The sequence below is a fragment of the Pinus tabuliformis genome, chromosome 5_2 (genome assembly GCF_031772625.1).
Source record: "Pinus tabuliformis cultivar Carrire ecotype Pingquan chromosome 5_2, CPIR1, whole genome shotgun sequence".
Classification (NCBI taxonomy): domain Eukaryota; kingdom Viridiplantae; phylum Streptophyta; class Pinopsida; order Pinales; family Pinaceae; genus Pinus; species Pinus tabuliformis.
In genome coordinates this window covers 987,206,280-987,232,733 of record NC_142306.1, presented here as the reverse complement: position 1 = coordinate 987,232,733, position 26,454 = coordinate 987,206,280, and the positions used below count along the sequence as shown (strand labels likewise).

At 36.7% G+C, this 26,454-nt stretch overlaps 1 pseudogene; it reads left to right on the top strand.

Annotated features, from left to right (window-relative positions):
* LOC149162615 (pyruvate decarboxylase 2-like) overlaps positions 1-18,358 on the top strand; it is a 33,390-nt pseudogene extending 15,032 nt beyond the window's left edge.
* The last annotated feature ends 8,096 nt before the right edge of the window (positions 18,359-26,454 follow it).

Here is a 26,454-nt window from a genome sequence, read left to right as displayed (position 1 = left end):
AGAAGGTTTCGAGACCTTCGGTCATAAGTCGCATGTGTGTAGACTCAAGAGGGCTTTGTATGGTCTAAAGCAAGCACCCTGTGCTTGGTACACTAGGATTGACAGTTATTTCACCAGTTTGGGCTTCACCAAGAGTGAAGCAGATGCGAACCTTTACCACATCATGGTAGAAGGTAAACCATTGATCATTGTTCTTTATGTTGATGATCTGATTTTGATAGGGTCAGCTGATACAGTCTTGCAAGGAGGACCTTGCAAGAGAGTTCGAGATGAAGGACATGGGCCTTATGCAATACTTTCTAGGCATGGAGGTGTGGCAGAAAGATGGTGAAGTATTTGTGTCTCAAGGCAAGTATGCCAATGAGATACTCAGGTGATTTCACATGGAGAAGTGCAAGCCCATGCAGACTCCTCTAGCTGGGAACTGGAGGAAGGAGGATGCTACTTCAACTGACATAGTAGCTACTATTGTTTATCAACAGCTGGTGGGTTCACTTATGTATCTGGTGAACACACGACCCAACTTATGCTTTGTAGTGAACCAGCTAAGTCAAGCTATGGTTCAGCCTACCAAGTTGTTTTGGAAGGCAACGAAGCATGTGTTGAGATACCTCAGAGGCACATTTCAGTTCGGATTGTGGTATAGACGGACAGAGGGAGTGAAGCTTCAGGGCTTCACAGATGTGGATTGGGTAGGGATTCCATCAGACCGGAAGAGCACTTCTGGAGGAATCTTCAACCTTGGTTCAACTGCAGTTTCCTGGTACAACAGGAAATAGAGATCAGTTGCACTTAGCTCAGCAGAGGCTGAATACATGGCTGCTAGTTAGGCTGCATGTGAGGCCATTTGGATGCGGAATATTCTAGTGGGATTGTTTGGTCAGAGGATGGATCCTATAGTGATCTACTGCGATAACCAGAGTTGTATCAAACTCTCTGAGAATCTAGTCTTTCATGACAGGTCCAAGCACATCGATATTCAGTATCACCATCTTCGAGACTGTGTGGTCAAGAGGATCATGTTGTTGTTGTATGTTTCAACCGAGGAACAAGATGCAAATATTTTGACTAAGGCATTGTCAAAATGCAAGTTCGAGTTCCACAGAGATGGGATTGGGGTTACTGATAATCCCTTTCTTGTTGAGAGGGAGTGTTGAAAATAGCAACAAGAAATGCTAAATATAGAAGTGCTAAATTTAGTACTGGTATAAATAGCATTTCGGGATACCTTCCTATTTTAGTCAGTCCCTAAAACTAAAATAGTGAAGTAAAATTCGAATTTGATCTTAGCAGCTATTTGTAAAATAATTAATTAATTCACCATGAGTTAATTAGTTAAGGAAAATCAAACATGAAGTCTATGTGGGGACATGCAACAATTTCTCCATTAATTGAGGAATTTGTCCATCAGTTAAAGAGATAAGTATGAGTTGTAATATTGAGTTGTAATTAGTTGGCCCAGTTAATCGAGTCAAGTCCAGTTAGATTAATTCAAACAATTTGTTGAATTAATGTAAGTTCAGTTAGTTATTGCATGCATGCATGTAACTGTTGCACTTCAGATAACTGAATATTCTCTCATAAATAACTCATGCATGTCAGTTCCAAAAGAGACCTAGTTAAGATCAGATGGAGGTACAATGTACTATCAGTTGCTAGAATATTCCATTGTGAATATCCCTTGCATGCAGAAGGAATTCTTTCCTTGAGGATTGCGCAGTTACTTCTTCAGGTTTTTTGAGTGTGATGAGGCCAATTCACACATGTGGCTTCACTGGACCCCAAGAAAAACTGCACAAGGAAATAGGAGGCTTCGAGGGCTTGAGGAGGACATATACTATGTCTATTCAGTCTGTGAGCTGTATTGTTTCATTGCAGAGGGAGCAAGATGGCTTGAGAGCTGATTCTTTTTGTAACTTGAACATGATTTCCACTTGTATGATAATACAAAGATTGGGGTTTTAAGCTGAGGCTTTCCCCGGGTTATTTCTTCTGTGTTATGTGTGATTGATTTCTCATTCTTAGTTATATGTGTTCTCTTGATCTTGCTCAATTGAATTAATTTTACGCAAAGTTTGTTGTAGAAGTAGATCTTGTATTTTGCTTTAGTCTATTGCATAATCTGTTGATCTACAGTGGGAATTTCTACATATCGTCATTATGTTTCCTCTTCTTTTAGTATGCACATGTGGTTGTTTTATACTCTTTTAAATTCAATTCTAATAACATCACAGAAGTAAAATATCTTTGTTAATTTTGGTAGTTGAAGAGATCCAGATCAACTCTTAAGTAGCACAAAGAATAAATTAGATATAAAACCCATCAAAGAGGAGATGAACAAAATAATTAAACTACATCATGAGCATTGTAAAAGAGCTCCGAACCTTATCATTGTTAGTATAAAAGAGGAAAAAGATGAGGACACATTAGAAATAGTAAATCAACAATTGAAAACTAAGTCACAAATTCAAACAACTTATCTCACATAAGAGAAAAGGGTGGGAAAGATACTTGAGCATAAACATAGACTGCTCAGGGTTAAGGTAAGTTGTAATGACCAAAAATAAGATATACTTAGTAAATATCCAAGAATAAAAGGGTTAAAATTATTTATAAATGAGGATATTCTTCTAGAAGAGCAAGCTGAACTAAGTTTAAAAGGTAAAGGAGGCAAGAAAGGAAGGAAAATGGGAAATCATTAGAAATAGGAAAGTTATTATGGTAGATAGAGACCAAAATAAGAGTGATAAATAAGAATTGGGAACACTTTGTATCCTCTTTTCATGGTTTTTTATGGCTCAAATGTCCTATTATTATAATATCATTATTATTATTATGATAATACATTATTTTTTATTTTAAATGAAATGATCATGAAAGTTTTATTAAAAGAGAAAGTTGAGATCTGGCCTAGAACCGTTACATTTTTTCAAAGTTACCAAGATTGAGCATGGTGGATCAATCTAATCCCTTAATCAATTACCCAATGATACAAAAATTTAAGTTCTATTCTAGCTAAAAAAATTCTGTAATACTCCCAAGATTCAAATACCTTTACATTCCATTTTGTACAACTTTTTGATTTGATTTTTACTGACTTCTTGTTTTCGTTAGGGAAATATTTTTTCCCTTCTTCCCCACTTGAATCCAACCCATATTTTATGCTACATCCAATGGGATATCCTTTGGTGAGTGAGATATGTTATATTTAAGTTCTTCCTCATCTGCTTGATCTGCCCAAGAAATTGCTCTTCCATCTTTATTCCTTGAGGATTTGATGGAGGATCTAGCTTTCACCAGGGTTTGTTGCATTTCCACTAACGTTGAATCCAGGCGGTCCTCGTTTACATGCGCTTCTTTTTTACTAATTTTTTTCCTTTGGTGAATTTTCTTTGACAAAAAAATCTTCTTGCTGAAATCCATCTACACACATATTCAAGCATAAGCGATATTATAAAAATTTCCAGTTTCTGGGCTGTAAGAATAAAACTTCCCTAATGCGTTTCTAATAGAAGATAACTATGAGAGATTCCATAGATGCATGGGAAGGTTCAAAAGTCTTACCCATACTGGAGTTGTGGAGATTGACGTCATAACAAGATCAAAGGTGGGAGACTAGGGTTGCATGAAGAGACCAACACTACCCTCGAACTAGGGCTTGGATTCACAAATGACCTTCTTATCCTCGATATTATAAAAAACAACTACAAGAAAAACCATAAGCAAGAGGATAAATATTCATTTCATTAGTCAGAAGAGGTTTCAAAAATCCACTTGTGGAGATTAGCTAACCACAACCATAACCCATTAAAGTAATTAGAAGTAAAACAATGTGTGAATATGCTTTAAAGTAATTAGAAGTAAAACAATGTGTGAATATGTTTAAATCTTATACTTTTCAAAAATATTTTAACAAGAGATTTAAATAAAATATTTGAATATGTATGTTAATTAATTGTCCATATCAACTTCATATATATCTATAAATAGAAAAAAAATAAGTTTTTATGGTTAAATTTTTTATTTGGTCCTATATATATTTTATTTAGCATTCAAAAATTCAAAAATACAATTTAAGCGATGAAAAAAAAACACATTGTATTTTTCACTCTATAAAAATTTACACATAACCATATTTACTAATTTTCTAGTAATATTAAAACAATACTAATATGTTATCAGGCATACTATTTTGTAATTTGTTTTGGTTAAAGTAATATAAATCCTCTATGGTGATTTAAAAAAAATTAAAAATACTAATATTAGTAGTAATATAAATACAATATTTTTTTTGCAAAAGAGAAAACATATTTTTGAGATTTCATAGGAAATCAAAAAGTACAATTTCTTGGTTGTATAGTAACTTACTTGATAACTTAAAAAATTGGGTTGAAAATAAATCTCAGATATATCTTAAACTTTAAACATATCTTGAAACTTAACTAAATCTTATTTGAATAGGATAAAACAAATTAAAAGACAAAATAGACAACACATTACCATTAGACACCTTTGACATGGAAACTAACCCAACATATAATAGTAGAGCTTCCTTGGATAACATATCCACCATGGTATTATTTTCCTTGATTGTATGAAGAACCTGCACATCATCATATTGCTCCTATAGCTAGTGGATTTTCCTTTGGCATGATTTTAAATGAAGGATTCTTAAATCAACTCTTCCATTGAACTAGTCCATAAAGACTTTTGAATATCCAAACAATCTAAATACTTCTATCTACTTCCAACAAATAATCCTCATGGCACACCACATAGCAAGGAGTTTAGTTGTAAATTTTTTGCCTTAGCCAATACCTAGTTTTCATTTTAATCATTAGATTATGGGAGAAAAAATGACTATACACACCAAAAACATCCCTCTTACTAGGTCCATCAAAGAATCCCCATATTGTACTAGTCGAAACCTCCACATCTCTCATAAGCTTGATATTCTTCCCTTACGACGGTTTCACTTGCTCAAGATAAGACGATTTTGGATTATGAGAAATAACTTCAGAGAAAACCATAAGTTTCTTCAAACATACAACGGTTTGGCCCTAGCCAAATTCCTTACAATAAATAATTTGAGGGAAGAGGAAATAAACCTTTGTTTGTAAGTCTAGAAGCACTCTTCAAGTGAGCTTCCATTCCACAATGCATCAAGGTTAAAACAAGAGAAAACCACTTTCCAAATAGAAAATAAAAAAAACACTGAATAAATAAATGAACAATAAAATTTTCATTCATCCAACTTAGATTGCATGATAGAGGACCTTCCCATCCTCACTTAACAAGAATCTCCCGGATCAATATTTTTCCGTCCAACACTAACAAAAAAACAACCTACATTTAAGAGATCTTGTCCCTTCCATAATAATCTATGCCACCATTTTGAAAGACAACCTTGAGTTAACCCAACATATCGAAATCTAGTTATTATAATTCAACTTAATTCATACTTAAATTAGATATCTTCTTACTTTAAATTAATTATAAATTCAGTATAAAAAAATTCCAATTCACCTGCATAAACATGACAAAGAACTAATACACTAAAAATAAAAATACTAATATTCAATACCAATACAAATACAAATCAATTATTATTAATAATAAAAATTTATTTAAGTCGACTTTGGTAGCCGCAAATAAATTATTATTAATAATAAAAATTAATTTAAGTCAACTTTGGTAACCCGGCTATTATTAATAATAAAAGGTAATTTAAGTCAACTTTGCTAACTCGGCTATTATTAATAATAAAAATTAATTTAAGTCAACTCTGCTAACTCGGCGCATCGCTGGCTTCATAGGAAATGCCATCCCGAATTCTCAAACCAAATCGCATGCCAAATGTCTTAGAGAACATACCGTTCCAGCTATAAAGATATCAATCATTTTAATTTAATTCAAGACTTCCATTACATCCCTGCAATGATATGCAGTTTTCTTGTGCTCCTCTTCTTTGCGGCTCATATATATCTGCTACATACAGAGTAACTAGTCTTACTCTCCCATATAAAAAAAATTCCCCGAACTTGGCTGAGCCTTGTCTACAATATAATTTCCATTAGGAAACAAGCCTATATAAATTCTCCAATCCTGTTTATCGCTTTCTGAATTAAGATTGCTTGTCGTATTATTACATAACTCTGTGGATATAAATATGGCGGCCCAACTGCTACTCCCGCGGTTGTCTAGCTGTGGTGGAGTTTCTTTTGAAATGAGCAGGAACAGTTCTGGATCACCTTCTTCCCCTCTTCTTGCTGTTACAAATATTATGAATATAAACGGAAGATCCCAAGTTCATGATGGCAACAACTGGAGTCACCTCCCAACACTTGCTTTTTCTGTGAATAAATTGTTTTTTTCCGCAAAAGTTGTCCAACATCGTGCCGCTTCACCATTCTGCGCCCATTCAAGCGATAGTGATAGTGCAATCACTGGTTTTCACGATGCAAACATTGAAGCCATTGAAGCCGATGAGGTGAAATATGAATATCTCCAACTCTCTCCTCAGTACCAACGTCATGACGCGGAGTATCTGCCGATTTCCTCCTCCACGGTAGGCCGCCACCTGGCGCGAAGGCTCGTTGAGGTCGGCGTCACGGACGTTTTCTCGATCCCTGGGGACTTCAATCTCATCTTACTGGACCATCTGCTGGAGGAGCAGGGCCTCAATCTCGTAGGCTGCTGCAACGAGCTCAACGCCGGCTACGCGGCCGATGGCTACGCGCGATCCAGAGGCGTGGGGGCCTGCGTCGTGACGTTCACAGTCGGGGGGCTCAGCGTCATCAACGCGATCGCGGGGGCTTACAGCGACAATCTGCCCGTCATCTGTATCGTGGGGGGGCCTAATTCTAACGACTATGGCACCAACCGCATTCTGCATCATACCACTGGGATGCCCGACTTCAGCTAGGAGCTTCGCTGCTTCCATGCGGTCACATGCGCTCAGGTCTCCGATTTCTGTAAAATGTGATCTTATACTGGAATTGGTATTGGATTGTATGTTGATTTCCTGCATTGAGCAGGTTTCGTAAGGGCCGAAGGACTGGATTGCTCCTAGATCCACGGTCTGAATGTTAGTATTTCAAAACTGTGCAGGTTATTGTGAATCACTTGGACGATGCCCAGGAGCTCATCGACTATGCGATTTCCACAGCGCTCAGAAAGAGCAAACCTGTGTATATCAACATCAGCTGTAATCTTGCTGGCATTGAGCACCCCGCTTTCAGCCGGCAACCGGTTCCATATTGCTTATCGCCCAGGTAATAGATTCTTGAAATTTGAATAATCTATCCCCTCTCCTTTTTTTTTATCCTAGATTAATTCTAGAGGCTTAGTTTGTGTTGTCTAAACGTTATATGGTTTAGGGTTTTGGAGGGGTGAATTTGTTTTGGGTAAAATTTTGATATGGGTGGTTTATAATAGGTTTTTGATTATATAGATAGATTTAATATTTTGAAAAATTTATAGGTACTAGTATTATATTATCTTAGAGTTGATAATTTAAATTTATAATTTTAACTAATTATTGCAAAATTTTAGACAAATTAAATCTCAAAATACACTTTCAAAACACATATATAATACTATAATTTTTCCCATGTGTAATATATCATCCTAACACTTACTGGATTGTTATGAGGTTTATATATATAAAGAGAGTGTATATACTAGTCTAGATCTTCTAACCTCTGATTGGGATCAAATTCTTCGAGAGCTTTAATTATTTTAAGAGAAATATTTTTCATATTTATAAAACAATATAATTTATTAGCCATAAAAAATGATCAGTAACCTAAAATATGATATTTAGAGTATAATGATAATATATATATTTACATAATAATCTAAATAATATATATTAATAAGGTATTATTGAGATGAGGATTTTCACTAGGTGTATTCAGAGGCAGTTCTAATTTTTCATTTTAATGGTTTTTTTTCCCTACAAGGATCTTTTCCATATGGACTAAGAATTGTAAGGTTATTTTTTGCTCAAAAGACTTACTCATTGTGTTATCTCAAGATTATTAGAAAGTTTTATTTAAAAGCCCTTGTTTTGGGGTAATGCTAGATTGCTTCTAACACCTTGGTTCCCAGATTTTGACCCTCGCACAAGTGTCATTACCAAGACGCCAATATGTGCAAGGCTTCTTAATCTACCGGCTCCCCTATGGCACTACACAATCCTTCAGGCACTGGAGACTCTTTGAGCTTTCTGGCAACTCTTTGGGTCATCGTGTTATTACTGATGTCTTTAATGGGTAGCTTGGTGTATACACCTATGTCAAATTTATGTTGAAATCGATATCAATAAAGGGTTGCCTGACCAAATCAATTTAAACATCGTTGATTTTCACTGGACTCAGGCTCTAGACTATGAAAATACTTCTTTTCATTGCAACTTCTACCATCAAGCAGACCACTTACAAAATTCTTCCCCAGTGTTTAATTCTCAACAGAAGTGGAACATCTGCAATTTCAGATTTAAAATTTGGAAGTCCTTCAAACCTCCTCCTATGGAGGGCAAGGCCTCCTCTATGTCATAGAAAGGGGATGAAGAAGTTGATGATGAGGGACAAGGTCCAAGACTCAAGGTCTCACACATCTCCTGTGGTTTCTAATGTGGACTATGCTCCTTCAACAAGCACAAAGATATTGAGTAATAATGCTTCTCCGGGTATATTGAAACGAGCTTATGAGTCGAATTCTTTGAACTCTGACACAAACTCTTCTTTAGCGTGAAATGACAATTTGCATATCACTTTGATCAAACCGCATTAGGAAGGTTAAGTCAAGGTCTCCAAAAAGAAAGGAAAGAAAATATCACCTTGAAGATCAACCTCAATCTTGGTGATTCATCTCTCTAATTGTTTCTTCAATTCCTTTAAGTCTATTTTTCTATTCTCTATACCATTCATCTCTGCTTTAATACCACTAATATAAAGAAAACTGTACTAGAAAAATAATCATAATAAAAAAAATTATAAAAAAATTAATTAATATACATTAGAACTGTACTAGAAAAATAATCCTAATAAAAAAAATTATAAAAAAATTAATTAATATACATTAAATTTACAGACCAAAAAAAAGTGATAGCCATCCTTATTTAATATTTATAAAATATTCAAATTCTACTAATTAAATATCTTCAATTATAACTCTCTTACAACTGTTATGTTTTTTATTTACTCTCTTAAAACTATTTTGTTTCTTATTAAGCAAATATTTATTCATTTTTTAATTTAAAACAAAACTCATGGTTCATCACTAACGAAATCACACATGGCCATGTGTAGAATGCGCTTCTCTGCTAAGCAAGGTGTTTTGCCTACCCGTGCTAACTTCTGTCTGTGGTATTACGTGGAGTAATTTTATTTTATTCATTTCCAAAAAAAATTCAAAGTTTGATACGGGATTAGATTGAAATAATGAAGTTCTACTGTGTTCTGCTGATCATTCGCTAATCCCAATTTTCTTTTTCTTTTGACACGGTAGGCTAAGCAATCCAAAAAGTTTGAAAGCTGCAGTGGACATGACAACATAATTCCTAAATGCAGCAGTGAAGCCAGTGTTGATAGGTGGGTCAAATATGAAGGTTGCTCAGGCAAAAAATGCATTTGTGAAATTAGCTGATGCATCTGGTTATTCGATGGCTGTAATGCCGTCTGCTAAAGGGCAGGTTCCAGAGACTCATCCTCATTTCATAGGGACTTACTGGGGTGGAATAAGTACTCCATTCTGTGCTGAAATAGTTGAATCTGCAGATGCATATTTATTTGCAGGGCCAATTCTCAATGACTATACTTCAGTGGGATATTCATTACTATTGAACAAGGAGAAAGCTATAATAGTGCAACCTGACAGGGTGACTGTGAGAAATGGACCAACTTTTGGGTGTGTATTGATGAAAGATTTCTTAGAGGCCCTTGCAAAGAAGTTGCAACGCAACCCCACATCACTGGAAAATTATCGGCGTATTTTCGTACCGGAAGGCATTCCCTTGAAAAGTTCACCAAATGAGCCCTTAAAGGTCAACGTGCTATTCAAACACATCCAGGCAAGGCCTCATAGAATCTAACCAAATTCTGAAGTAAAATTCGTAAGACAGTTACTGTTTAGTTGGCTGTGTTCTTATAGGGTCCATATGCAGTGGGATTTTCGTTAGATATTCACTGGTATAAAATGGTTGGTTTCAGGGCATGCTAACAAATGAAACTGCTGTTATTGCTGAAACTGGTGACTCTTGGTTCAATTGCCAGAAGCTTAAATTGCCAGAAAAATGTGGGTAAGTCAAACATCATTTTTCTGTCAAGGACGCTGTAATTCAGTAATCTGCTTGTTGCCAAGAGGCTGACAGTATTGGTTAATAAGTATTACTTTTGCTAAAAAAAAATTTGCAATATTATTGCATATCATTTATGGTTTCAAGGATTTTCTATAAACCAAAGTTACCCTTTATTCTTTCTAACAAAATATGGATCACGTGAGGAAATGTTAAGGTCAGGGTGTGTTTAGAATGGTATGAACAGGAACGAAGTTTTCTATGCTCCTTCCCATTAGTTTCTTAGCTTTAGTTAGGAAATTTTGGAAGGAGTAAATGCATGGGCATGCCTAATTTTCAAACAATCTATTCCGTAACAATATATGTTACTGTTAATCAATAACTAAATAATACTACCATCACAACCCAATGAGTGATGAAAGAGAATGAATATTCTCTAATGAGGGGCATCTTTATGTGGATTAAATCTGAGGATCAGAGAGAGGTCAATTGTTTGAACTCTTTTCTAAGGTGCTCTTTTTGTCCTTTGCTGGCGCTCTATTTACAAGTATTATTGTCCATATATTTACAGATAGTTTGTTCCGTGTGTTAAACGTGTGTTTGACAGGTATGAGTTCCAAATGCAGTATGGATCAATTGGCTGGTCTGTAGGAGCAACACTGGGTTATGCTCAAGCAACGCCAGACAAGCGTGTAATCGCATGCATTGGTGATGGAAGCTTCCAGGTGCAGATGCAAGGATTTTTATTTCAAATTTCGAGATATTGTTTTAATGGAGAACAATGATAGAGTACCAATGTACATAAGATTTGAAATATTGAATTCCTTTGAATTAGTTGTTTCGTCCGAAATTCAGCCAGTTTTTATCCCTAAATGTATTCCTGCTCATTTGAACAGGTCACAGTCCAGGAAGTGTCTACCATGATTCGAAATGGGCAGAATAATATCATTTTTCTGATTAATAATGGAGGATACACTATAGAGGTCGAAATTCATGATGGACCATACAACGTTATAAAGAATTGGAACTACACCGGCTTAGTAGATGCCCTTCATAACGGTGAAGGAAAATGCTGGACTGTCAAGGTACAGCATGGGCAACCTTTTTACCAGTGCCTCTAGTTTTTTTTTTTCTGATAAGGGAGTACTTCTGCATAAGCTAAGGATTTGTTTTAGTATGGTTGCTTGTCCATTTTGTCATTTGCCAAGGCCCACTTCCTAACCAACTACTTTTCCTTGAAAATTATATTATTGTAGCCTTCAGGACTCCTCTTTGAATTGGCCAGAACTCAATATCATATTGGAGGACTGTTTTTATAGGTTTACATCTATTGAGGTATCTATTGCACTCTCGACTTTACAAACCAGCATGTCAGCTGAGGGACAACTGTATTTCTTGTTAGGAACCTTTGTGTTGGTTACTTTCAATAGCAGTTTCCAGCCAATTGACGGATTAGAGAAACAAGAAAATAACTTCTGTCTCAGTAAAATTAGAATGACCTGAATCTACTGGTTTCTTTTTTTTATTCTCATTATGATGGGTGTTTTTGTTCCTATCAGCCCTACATGGTTCTAATTTTATATCATGCCAGGATGGCTTTATTAGACAGTTTTTTCTGTAATATGCAAAACATGACTTATTAATCTGCTGGTTTATTTAATGGGAGTTTTGGTTTATTGAATGGGAGTTTTGTGTTCTTGTCAGCTCTACATGGTTTTGTATCAACCTTAAAAAATTGTTGGGGATTTTTCTGTTAAAATCCCAAAAACAAATAAACTGAACACAGAGACAATGCTTTGTTTCTGCCACAGGATCTTTAACACAGGGAAGCTTAAAAAATTTTGTGAGCTGACAGAGTTTTCCACACACAAATCAAACTTGTATTCATTAATAAAATGCCTGATACAAACTTCTTCCTCTTACAGAGGGATTACACAGCTGCTGTTACAAAAAAGGTTTTCCTCACATAGAGGGATTCACTAACACTGCTTCACATGCAGTTCCACAAACAAAAGACTCTTCCTCTTAACAGAGGGATTTCACCAGCACTGCTTTTACAAAAACATCTTCCTCACACAGAGGGATTCTCCAACTGCTGTTACAAAAAAAAACATCTTCCTCACACAGAGGGATTCACCAGAGATTATGGTGAAGAGCATCTTCTTCTTAACCAGAGGGATTCACTAGTCTATGCTGAAAAACATCTTTCTCTTGACAGAGAGATTCACCAAGAGACTATGCTGAAGAGCACCTTCCTCTTTAACAGATGGATTCACTAAGAGCTTCCACCAGAAACAAAATTACTCTGCCTCCACCTGAGATTTACTGCTGTAAAAAATAAAAAATAAAAAAAAATCCTCTTGCTTCATTCACGATTGCCCACACATTTCTTCATTCTCGAGTTTCACATTTACATTGCAATAAAAAAAATACATATGCTACTGCATCCCACACATTTCTCTTTCAACAAAATATTACATTCATGCTCTGCTGCAAATTCCTTCTCGTTTTATCTCAACGAGTAACAACAAAACTTACCTCTCCGCTGCTGCGTATGGCAATTTCATATTCTCAAAAATATATACAGGCGCTGCTCTGTTTTCTTTCAACAAAAAAAATTCCCACACTGGCCTGTTCCTCTATATTCACACTGTTGTATATTGCAATGTTGTTTCATCTCACGCGCTGCTGCACGTATTTCCCATCTCAACAAAATCTTGCTGTCTGCTGTGTCTTCACACTGCTTACATTCGCACTGCCGTGCTTCTCCTTCTTGCCATCACGCTGCTGCCTTTTTCTTATGCACTGTTGTGCATACCCATAACCATAGACTCTGTCTCCCCTGGGTTTTTATTCGCTGCTGCGAACCATTTCACTTTTCATCCCTTGCCTTTTGTTCTGCCTTCGCACTAATGTGCGGATCTCCTTGCTTTGCATTACAATGCATATAATTCATAAAAAAAAATTGTTTTCGCACTGTTGTGCAATCCTCTCATACCAATCCCATTTGCACCAGCTGTGCGTTTCACCATTTCCTCACACAAGTCAACGGAACAAAAACATAATGCATATATATCATATGCAATCAAAATAATAAATCTTTTTTTTACTTGTTCCGTGAAAATAAAAACCACATGCGTAAAACAAACAAAACACCAAACTTAATTTTTTCACCTATATCTACGAACGCCATTTAATTCTCAGCATGGCGAAGGTACTTCATAAATTAATTTACTGGTGAAAGACAAAACTTTACGCAATCTCCATGCCCTGCAGAGCGTACCCAGCTTTGACCTCGATCCGACGGCGAGCAGTCTTCACACTCATCCAACGATCATCGCTCGGCCTAATCAAACGAACGTTATGTCCCGATAGAAAGGTTGTTTTGGAGAAGGTACATTTTACGCGTGGCAAAATCTTATTGCATCGGGCGCGTTTGTACGAAAACCACTTGCTGAGCAAAAGCAGTCCGATAAGGTTAGGTGGTTTTCTGCAGCTGTTTTCCTGCTGCGTGATGGCGGATTCGGCAATTGACTATGTTGCCGTTGCTGTCCCTGCACGACAGTTGGAATTAATATTCCAACACTCCCCTTTAATTTCAACTGCGTTCAGTCATACCCAAACACTTCATAAAAATTCAAAGATTTTCTTCCTATTCGTATCAGCTTTCCTTTCATCACTTTCATTGCTGTGCTCAGGCACTCCAATCATGTAATATCCTCTTTCTCTCTTCCTTAAGCAAGATTTCCAATCTTTGCATCTCCAAGCTATCCTGCAACCTTTTCTTCTCTGCTCTTATGGCAGATTTAATTTCATATCTCTCCCCTATAAGAAGATCTTCATCAAAGAATGATTGTTAATATAGTTCAGCAATAATGATCAAGAATTACAGGCCCCCCTAAGTGTATGCATCATCTTCTTTTGGCAGAGTCTTCTCAAAAAATACTTAGATTGGCTGGGGAGCTCAAGGGAATTTCAGACTGTATTTCCTTCCTTCTCCATACTTGTGTAACTTTCTTCTTTTGCATGGGTCTAGCTTGTGTAAGAGCCCATGTTAAGTTACAATCACGTGCCATATGCCCAATGTTATGACACTTGAAACATTCTACATTGTTCATGAATAAGATTTCATGATTTCTTCCTGTAAAATTGTTTCTTGGAGGTTGTCGGAAACCATAACATCTATCTCTATGAAATGCTCTACAGTCTTTTGCCATATGACCAAAGTTTGAACAAGAATAACAATAACCAAAAAATGAACTTTGGTACCTGGGAGATGGAGGTTTTCTTGATGTACTTCTGAAGCCTTTCTGCCTCAAGATCCTTTGATGATAACCATTCCCTCTTGCCTCTTTGACATTATCAACATTTCTTCTTGGAGCTGGTTTTCTACTTGGAGTAGGATTTCTTCTATTGTAGCCTTGATTTTTCTCCTTGCCTTTGCTGGAACTAGGAGCATCACAATTTCTTTCTGCCTTCTTCACATCTCCTTTGCTTAAAGCATTTTCATTCTTGTTTGAGGGTTCACCTACATACCCGAGTCCTGATTTATCAGATGGAGATCTATGATAGCTAAGCATGTCATCCAAGGCTTGAGAGCTCTTCATGATTTTGTTCATCCCTTCAACCTTTTTCCTGAGGAGGACAATCTCTTCTTCCAATCTTTCACACTCATTATTCTTCTTTGCAAGTTGTTCCTCAGTTTCTTCCTTGCTACGAGTAGCTTCAGCTGCTACTAGTTTAAGGGAGATGATATCTGACTTCATTTCTTCATTCTTTGCTTGACTTATCTCCATTCTCTTCTCAGCGTCTTGTGCCTGTTTCCTGGCTTCTTGTAGTTTAGACTTAAGGGAGGAGACCTCTACCTTGTACTGTCCAATCTCTTCTACAAGTTTGTTCACTCTCTTGTGCCTTTGTTCAAGTTGACTTGACAAGACATCTTCCTACTTCTTTGCTTTATTCAATTGATTTGTCATGGATATGACTTCTTCATGATGCTTCCTTTTGCTTTGGTCAAGTTCCTTCTTAAGCTTGGCGAGCTCTTCATACCTTTCTTATACTTGAAGCTTGATGAGATCAACCTTCTCATTTTCAGCTTCTATGATGGGTTCAGAATTTCCTTCTTGACTGATAGTCATGATCAGTGCTCCCTTTGCGTGAAGGTCATGAAGTCTGTCCCATATATCCTTTGCTGATGAATATTTTCCTAGATTCTTCTTTACAGAATCAGGCAATCCATCCAAGATTGTCTTTGCTGCTTTTGCATTGTACTCCTTGGATTCTCTATCCATCCTGCTATCATCAATCACTGATTCCCAAATTTCAATCCCTTCAGACTTTAAGAAAGTCCTCATTTTTATTTCCCATATATAAAAGTTCCCATTGAACCTTGGAGCCTCAAATAGAATGCTTTCAAATTGATTGTTTTCTATTTTAGTAGTAGAGGGAGACACATCCTTAGGAGGATTGGAGACTTTCTTCTTTGACCTCGCCATTCTTAACTATGCTTCAAATACCTGACTGTGTTTTTAAAACAACTAACTGTCTTTAGCAGTTACACAGAAAAAAAACTTTGAGAAATACCTGAATCCTTTTGCCTGAGACTTCACTCTACTGGAGAAGTTGTTGCAACAAAGAAACCTTCCTTCAGCTTCTTTGACGCATTCAAAGAGCCTGGACTAGTTCTGATACCACTGTTGGGGATTTTTCTGTTAAAATCCCAAAAACAAATAAACTGAACACAGAGACAATGCTCTGTTTCTGCCACAGGATCTTTAACACAGGGAAGCTAAAAAAAAATTCTGAGCAGACAGAGTTTTCCACACACAAATCAAACTTGTATTCATTAATAAAATGCCTGGTACAAACTTCTTCCTCTTACAGAGGGATTACACAGCTGCTGTTACAAAAAGGGTCTTCCTCGCATAGAGGGATTCACCAACACTGCTTCAAATGCAATTCCACAAACAAAAGAGTCTTCCTTTTAACAGAGGGATTTCACCAGCACTGCTTTTACAAAAACATTTTCCTCACACAGAGGGATTCTCCAACTGCTATTACAAAAAAAACATCTTCCTCACACAGAGGGATTCACCAAAGATTATGCTGAAGAGCATCTTCTTCTTAACCAGAGGGATTCACCAGTCTATGTTGAAAAGCATCTTCCTCTTGACAGAGGGATTCACCAAGAGACTATGCTAAAGAGCACCTTCCTCTTTAACAGAGAGATTCACCAAGAGCTTCCACCAAAAACAAAATTACTCTGCCTCCACCTGAGATTTTACACTGATGTGTGTAAAAATATTTTACATTCACTGATGTAAAAACAAAGTCTTACATTTACTGCTGTAAAAAAAAATAAAAAAAAAATCCTCTTGCTTCATTCATGATTGCCCTTTTCACTGCTGTGTAAAAACACATTTCTTCATTCTCACTGCGGTGAGTTTCACACTTACATTGCAATAAAAAAAATACATATGCTACTGCATCCCACACATTTCTCTTTCAACAAAATATTACATTCATGCTCTGCTGGAAATTCCTTCTCGTTTTATCTCAATGAGTAACAACAAAACTTACCTCTCCGCTGCTGCGTATGGCAATTTCATATTCTCAAAAATATATACAGGCACTGCTCTGTTTTCTTTCAACAAAAAAAATTGCGCTGCTCTGTTTTCTTTCAACAAAAAAAATTCCCACGCTGGCTTGTTCCTCTATATTCACACGGTTGTATATTGCAATGTTGTTTCATCTCACGCACTGCTGCACGTATTTCCCATCTCAACAAAATCTTGTTGTCTGCTGTGTCTTCACACTACTTACATTCACACTGCTATGCTTCTCCTTCTTGCCATCACGCTCCTGCCTTTTTCTTATACACTGTTGTGCATACCCATAACCATAGACTCTGTCTCCCCTGGGTTTTTATTTGCTGCTGCGAACCATTTTACTTTTCATCCCTTGCCTTTTGTTCTGCCTTCGCACTAATGTGCGGATCTCCTTGCTTTGCATTACAATGCATATAATTCATAAAAAAAAATTATTTTCGCACTGCTGTGCGATCCTCTCATACCAATCCCATTTGCACCAGCGGTGCATTTCACCATTTCCTCACACAAGTCAACTGAACAAAAACATAATGCATATATATCATATGCAATCAAAATAATAAATCTTTTTTTTACTTGTTCCGTGAAAGTAAAAACCCCATGCCTAAAACAAACAAAACACCAAAGTTAATTTTTTTCACCTATATCTAGGAACGCCATTTAATTCTCAGCATGGGGAAGGTACTTCATAAATTAATTTATTGGTGAAAGACAAAACTTTACTCAATCTTCATGCCTTGCAGAGCGTACCCAGCTTTGACCTGGATCCGACGGCAAGCAGTCTTCTCATTCATCCAACGATCATCGCTCAGCCAAATCAAACGAACGTTATGTCCCGATAGAAAGGCTGTTTTGGAGAAGGTACATTTTAAGGGTAACAAAATCTTATTGCATCGGGCACGTTAGTACGAAAACCACTTGCTGAGCAAAAGCGGTTTGATAAGGTCAGGCGGTTTTCTGGAGCTGTTTTCCTGCGGCGTGATGGTTCGGCAATTGACTATGCTACCGTCGTTTTCCCTGCACGGCAGTTCGAATTAATATACGAACAAAAATGCGGGATTCCCATTAATCTGTTTTGCTGAAATATCTCAAGCATGATTTTATTCTGTTTGATTTTCTTGTTCATTCTTATTCCATGAGTATTTTGTTCTTGTCCGCTCTGCATGGTTTTGTATCATTTCACCAATGGATGGACCATTTTGTCGGATGTCAGTGGCCATTTAACTGCATAAGTATTTTTGTTTTCATTTAACAGCGCTGCTTCTATTTTGTGCAGGTTAAAACAGAAGAAGAGCTTGTAGAGGCTATTGAAATTTCCTTAGGCCCCAAAAAGGATTGCTTATGCTTCATTGAAGTTGTTGTACACAAGGATGACACAAGCAAAGAGTTGCTTGAGTGGGGATCGAGAGTCTCCGCAGAAAATAGCAGGCCGCCAAATCCTCGGTGGTGAGGATTTGAAAAGACAAGCAATTAGAAACACTTTCTGCAGTTCACGTTTGAGATGTCGTTTCTTTTTCTGGTCATCTTGTAGGGTCATCTGTTATAATAATCGTATATATTTGAATTTGGTTTTCCATGGATCTAAGGTGGAGGTGTGGCCCTCCACGAATAGAATAACAAAGATTTCTGATTATGTTTTTAGGACCTAGAATATCTTTAGTCTAGTTGGTGCGTCTCCTTTCGTTATCTAAAACTGATGTAATCAAGCAGCTGTTACTCTGTTACAGTGGTATTGTATCAAACTTGATATCAAGGAATGAGAATGTCTAATTTTGATTGTGGTATCTAACCGATGTAATTAAATATATGTCAGAATGGTTTTGCATCAAACTTGACAAGGAATGCAGATGTTCAATATTGGTTGGCCCATATAATGGATTTAATCAAACAACTGCTACTCTGTCACAGTGGTTTCGAAGTTGATATTAATGAATGAGGATGTTCAATGTTGGTTGAGGTATATAACGGAGCAATTGAATCGCTGTTTTGTATTGAGGTTGTTCAATGTCGGTTTTGCTATGTTCGGATGATATGCCAGTGGGAGTCCACAATGATAGGACGCATTCCTGGAAGACAGCCCGAGGGCTCCAAACTTGCTGTGGCCAAAAATGGGGTGGTTCTTGTAAAATTAAAAAACATCATAATAATATCATTATTTGAGGCCAAATGTTGGGTGGTCCTAAGACATCATCTTCAATGTTATAGCTTATAATAATTTAGATTTAGAAATTATTATTATTTTATCCGGAAGAATGATATAATTATCAAAAATTGTGATATTTGAGCCCAGTTTTAGATGTATTTAATTATCAAAATTGTGATATTTGAGTCCAGTTTAGATGTATTTTAAATTTAGTATTAGTTATCAAATTTTTTTCAGTGTAAATTTGCAAAATACAATGTCTAATTTTTCATTTTTTAAATTGTATTTTTGAATGTTAATACAATGTCTAATTATTCATTCTTTGAATTGTATTTTTGAATGTTATATAAAGTATATAACTTAAATTAGTAAGTCCAAAACATCTTTATTGGATTTCTAATAAAAAAAATATAAACAACATAAAAATATTTTATTTTAACATTTTTTCTATATGTAGATATATATGAAGTTGGTATGACATAAATTAGTTAACATAGATCTTCAAATAATTTATTTAAATCCTCTATTGAAACATTTTTGAAAAGTATAAGGTTTTAACATCTTACTCACACATTTTTTTTTTTTTTTCAATTACTTTACATGAAATTATATTACATCATATGGACAACTATTAAACATAATAACATATTCATTTTTTGCTTTTTATTATAGCCGACATTGCTTTTCTATTTAGAGAATATTTTATTTTTATTTTAAGAGGAATAGGTGTCAATTCCACATTGAGCATGGACATAATTACACATCGCCCTCATACTGAGTTGTAGAATGTTGTAGAATGAGCCTCTCGACTCGATATAATAGAAATGTGGATATATATAAAAGTTGTGATATTTTCTATAAAAAAGAGAGATTTAGAGATATAAGCTTTGGAGGAAGAAATAATATACTAGGAGTGTAGACACATTTTGATAATATACTAGGAATGTAGACACATTTTGATAAATTATGGGATTAGGAGAGCACTTGAACTAAATATTGAGGCTCTAACAAACTAGGGTTTTGATTTGTCGCCATGGAGAAATCAAGAAGGAAATGAGGGGTAAGGGGGGCGAGCCCCTTATGCAAAATCAAAGTAGGGAACTCGAATTCGCGCTAGAGTCAAGCAAACATGAAGATAACAACCCCAAGGAAACGAATAATCAGAAAATTGACACATGCGAAAACCAATAAGTTCATGTTAGAATAGAGAACCCATAGGTGTCTACCTGCATTCCTTAGGTTAATCACATTCCAAAATGATTGAAGAAAGTGTCCAATATATGTAGGACCACACATTAATAGGAAAGTTCTAGGAATATAACCAACAAAGAAGGCTCTAATATGGTGGATTAAGACATTTTGGAAATCAAACGACCATGTCCCCTTATGCATAATCAAAGTAGGGAACTCGAATTCATGTTAGAGTCAAGCAAACATGATGAAAACAGGAAACATATAATAAAAAAATTGAGACACAAGAAAACCAACAAGGCCATATTAGGATAGAGAACCCATATGTGTCTACTTGCATTCCTTAGGTTGAACACATTCCAAAATTATTGTAGAAAATATCCGATATATGCAATATCGTGCATTAATAGGAAAGTTATAGGAATATAACCAACAAAGAAGGCTCTAATATGGTGGAATAAGACATTTTGGAAACCAAAGTACCATGTCAATTTGAATCCAAGCTCAAAGGGATTTCTCATGGAAATTTTTAACAACCTGGAGAACAATGATAGGATCTTTCAAAATGGACCATATTTCTTCAATTCAACTAGTTTATATCTTAGATTTTGGAAAGAATGCTTCAACCCCAACAAAGAAGATTGCATAGTAGCCCCTATTTTGGTCTAGTTGTACTCCCTTCCATAGGATTTTTGGGAAGAGGAAATATAGGAGGGCATTGGTAGTACCTTATGAACATACATTACATCCTTGGATGCTACAAAACATGGAAGGTATACATAGTACAATAGAATTTGTGCATACATGGATATATATATATATACCCTTTCTAATGTCAATATGCCTCAACTATAAGGATAATAAATGGACACAAACAATATATTATGAGCACATCCCATTTAGGTGTTGGAAATACCATGAGCATGGCCACTTCTTCATAAATTGTCCACTCAGCCACATCCAAGAACAAACCAAAAGGAAAAATGGACAAAGATTTTGGGGGGCTTGAAAAAGTGGCAAGTAGGAGGATAGGTAACAAACGACCCAACTCCAACCCTAAAGTAGTTGACCTAATATCACAAAAAAAATATCCATCTCTATATGACAAAGAAGAGGAAATTGAAAGTAACATCTCAAGCAATACAAAAAAACAACATAAGGCAACCGAGAAGAACAAAATGAGAAAATAATGCTCATAAGGAAAAAGAAAATCAAAACAACAACAAAAAAAATATATAAAGATGACATAATGAGTAGATAATTTCTCATATTTGGATGAAGGGGAAGATATGAAACTAGAATATTTGGACTTGTAGAGTCCATCTCAGAGCAGTAGATTCAGTAAATAAAAAAGATATACATAAAAAACAAGGAATGACAAATAACAAAGTTGAAAGGTATGCACAATCCTCATGAACCACTAGGTATCAAAGTCAACACTCTAAAGGAAACCCAAAAAGGCAATAAAGAGGAAAAGAAATAAGGCATAACCATTTTTTTAGGAACTAGGAGAGTTACTTATAAACTCAAGAAGAGTATCCCTAATGATATAAAAATTCCAACCCTCCCCATCCAATCCTCTATGAAGATAATATCATGGAATATGAGGAGCCTTAATAGAAAATCCAAGTAGAGGCTCCTAAAATAAAAAACATAAATTGAGTCAACTAACTTTCATCATGATTCAAGAAACAAAATTGTAACAACCCTGCCTTTCTACCCTCTTTTTCTGTATATGTGGTCATAAATGCAAAGGCCAATGTGGAAGTGATAACTGGATAAGACAAATCCTGTAAACAATTCAATTGTTGATCCAAGTGGATATTGGTGGCCACCCGCCAATTCCACGTGGACTCCCACCATTGTTCTTTTAGTTTTTCAGTTTCCTTAATTTTAGCATAGTTTACTATTTTTAGCAGTTTTTGGGGTCCTAAACTTCTGAAGCCGTTTTAAGGCCCTAAACGACGTTTTTTTGGAAATCTACTGCCAACGACCGATACTAACTCATTTTGTTTGTCATAGTCCTCGGAGAGATCTTTCCAACACGGTATCATGAGCATCAAACGAAGATAATATGACCAAGTCACGACCTCAGGAAGTTGGATACCCAACTAACCCCAATGGGGCCCATAAACTCTTGGTGTTACATCTCCTCGGGTTAGGGTTTTGGTTGTTTAGGGTTTGCTGTTATTGTTCAATAATAAAAAGGCCCTTGAGCCTCATTGTAACGCAGTTTAGAGGCATGTAGCCACCACATCTCTTCTCAGAGATAAGCTACCATCGCCAAGCTAGTATCATTTCCATATTGTTTGTAAGCATATTTCATTATTTGATATTAATCAAAGGAAGTGTTATTTCTGCTACATCTCTATATTTATGGTTATATCTGTAATTTGTTGCATTCCTATTTAAATCCAGATCAGTGGTATCATAGGGGTCTGCACTTTCTTTGTTTTTCTTTGCATGTCCCCAATGAGGTTAGGATATAAGGAGTTAGGGCTCGAACTGGTCGAATCTTTGCAAGACTGGACCTGTATATCCCGATGGCGTCCCATGGAGGAAGAAAAGAAAGATGAGGGAGCAGAAGATCCTATCAAAATATTGCTCGAGGAGGCCTTCGAGAAATAAAGGAACGCGATGATGGATAACTTTGTCCACATCCTTCAACGGTTGCCCATCGGTGGCGCATCCACATCCAACAACCACTCTGGAGGCTCCACACATTTTAAGGTACAAGTAAACTTTGACATTCTCATATTTGAGGGCCAAATAGATACAAACGCCGTAGATAAATGGTTGAATCTGTTAGAAGGATATTTAGAAGGATATTTTTCTGTTCATGATTTTTCCAACCGAGAAAATATTACTTTTTCTCTTTTCAAAGCCGCCCCCCACGTCAAGGACTGGTGGGAAACCTATTGTGAGCAGAAGGATGAAAGTACGAACTCAAAATGTAGAAATTTCTCTATAGATCAGCTAGCTTTGATACCATGTAGAATTTCCTGCAAATTCTCTACAAATCTACCTCTGAGATCTATATAGAAAATATGACTATAGATTAACTCGATAATGCAATATACCAAAGCAAAATACTATAATCTACTTCTACTATCAAACTTGCGGAAGCTTAAAGATTGAGCAAGATTCGAGCTAAACACATATAACCAGAAGAAGAAGAATCAATGCACATGAAACACAGAAAATACTCAGGGGAAAGCTTCAGCTAAAAACCCCACTTTCTATATTATCATACAAGGTGGAAAGACATCAGAATTATACAAAGCCTTAGCTCTCACAGCGAGCCAACTCTTAGTACAATCCTCCTGGAAGCTCATAGGCAATCAAAGCTTCTCAGAAGCCTTCTCCTCTGCTTCAGATGCAGGAGCATCCAACACTCATCATTAAAGAAGGAATCCAAAGCGGAGCAAGGAAGAGGACGTGGAACATCAGAGCTGAACATGGGAAAAATCTGTTTAAAACAGAGTAAATGATGGAATGGATAAAGTCTCTCAAAGAATTTATTAAATGTAATCTGCCACATATGTATTCATGTAGAGAGAATTAGGGACATTTGAGTGATTCATGGAGAGGATTTGTTCGGATCCTTTTAGTGATCCGATCCAATGTGTTTTATAAATGATGAACCTTCATGTTCAATAGGGACAGAGTGAGAACAGAGTAAATTTGTGAGAACAGAGTGATCAAAATGTAGTCGAGAAGAGAACTTGTTCTAAGGCTGAAATGCCTTAGATTTGTAATCGTTTTGTATATTATATAAAAGTGTGTGTTTCAGTGTGGATATAGTGTTCACTGTGTGTATTTCGTAGATAGTTTGAATGTTCTAGTGTTGCAGGTTTGATCGACCATCAGTCACTGGAAGGATTGATGGTGATCCAATGTTAATATGTGTAATGTGAGTGTTTCCAAATTGTGGCAGATCCATGTTTTTAACACAGAGATCCATCAAAATAAGCGAAAACAATTCAAAGGGAAAACAGATGGAGAGTGCATGAGATCCGTTGGATCTCATAAATCAATGGTCATCACATAATAGAGATGTGAGGGCGTTAATTCGCAAGAGAAGTGGTTTCATGATAGAAGGTGGTATTTTGGGCGAGGTCACAAGTGGTAAGTGGTCATTTAGGTTGGCACCCTATTCCACTAAATAGAGGACACGTAGCAACAATGAGGAGAGAGGAAACCACTTTTCCAGTGGTTAATCCTCGTGTTTGTTGTCCACTCGAAATCCCTAACAGTCATTGGATATGATGGAGGAAGATTGACGGTGGAGGATCAACAATTGGTTTCATTGTTCAGATGTAACGTCAACCGTTGGATCGAGCGCCAGATCAATGGTCACTATTTAATCACAGAGGTGAAGGGCTGGCGAACAGTGCGATGGAATGCTGATTAAGTGATGTGCCGATAGTCATTGGATCGGAAAATGGAATTGACGGTAGAGATTGGGCCGATCGGAGATCGGTGGAATGAGAGCACCGCGGTAAGGCGATGGATCGAGAACGGACCCACTGATATTTATACATGCAGGCTTATAGATTTTGAAGTCCGGCCCAAGGGTTCAAGCGAGGTTTCCCATGTATTTCCATGTAGTTCCCGTGTAATCCGATGGAGTGAATGGTCCTAGTTTCTGAGGCTTAAGGCCTTAATATCACTTCCAATAGGTTTGTGCGCCCATAACCCACAGGCCTCAGGATCGAAATTTATAAAGAAAGGGGAATTTGGCTTACCCCCAAAATCTCCTTTCATCAAGTGGTATCAAAGCAGGGAAAGGTTTTCCTGCGTAAAAGAGATTTCGTGTAGAAGAAGGAGTGCACGCAGAAGAAGAAGAGGTATAGTTGTTTAAGGTATGGAGAGTTTATGGTCTTACTGTCGTGTAGACAACGACAGTAGAAGGTGGGAAGACTTGCAGCAACGTAGAGCGAGGAGTGCTCAATTGGTTCCAAAGGAGGGAACCAAAAGGATGCCAAAAGACTAAGCTCAGAGGAGAAAGCTTTGTGAGGTATCATGTAGCAGAGGAAGACCGTTACTGCAGAGGTTAGTTGTAGCTCACAGAAGATCATGAAGGCAGTTCCACTGAGAAGTGGGTATAATTTCTAAGGATAAGGAGAAGCATATGACCACGAGGTCATAAATTTTTGTGCCTTGGGATTCTAATGCAGGACCATCCAGCACTCATCATTAAAGAAGGAATCCAAAGCGGAGCAAGGAAGAGGACGTGGACCATCGGAGCTGAACACGGGACAAATCTGTTTAAAACAGAGTAAATGATGGAATGGACAAAGTCTCTCGAAGACTTTATTAAATGTAATTTGCCACATATGTATGCATGTAGAGAGAATTAGGGATAGTTGAGTGATTCATGGAGAGGATTTGATCGGATCCTTCCAGTGATCGATCCAATGTGTTTTATAAATGATGAACTTATGTGTTCAATAAGGATAGAGTGAGAATAGAGTGATCAAAATGTAGTCAAGAAGAGAACTCGTTCTAAGGCTGAAATGCCTTAGATTTGTAATCGTTCTGTATATTAAATAAAAGTGTGTGTTTCAGTGTGGATATAGTGTGCACTGTGTATATTTCGTAGATAGTCTAAATGTTCTAGTGTTGTAGGTTTGATCGACCATCGATCACTGTAAGGATCGATGGCGATCCAATGTTAATATGTGTGATGTGAGTGTTTCCAGATTGTGGCAGATCTGTATTTTTAACGCAAAGATCCATCAAAATAAGCGAAAACAAGTCAAAGGGGAAACAGACAGAGAGTGCATGAGATCCATTGGATCTCATAAATCAACGGTCATCGCATAACAAAGATGTGAGGGTGTTAATTCGTAAGAGAAGTGGTTTCACGACAGAAGGTGGTATTTCGGGCGAGGTCACAAGTGGTAAGTGGTAATTTGGGTTGGCACCTGATTCCACTTAACAAAGGACACGTAGCAGCAAGGAGGAGAGAGGAAACTGATTTTCAGGCGGTTAATCCTTGTGTTTGTTGTCCACCCGAAATCCCTAAAATTCGTTGGATATGATGGAGGAAGATCGACGATGAAGGATCAACGATTGGTTTCATTGATTGGATGTAACGTCAACCATTAGATCGAGTGCCAAATCAACGGTCATGATTTAATCACAAAGGTGAAGGGCTAGCAGACAACGCAATGGAATGCTAATTAAGCGATGTGCCAATAGCCTTT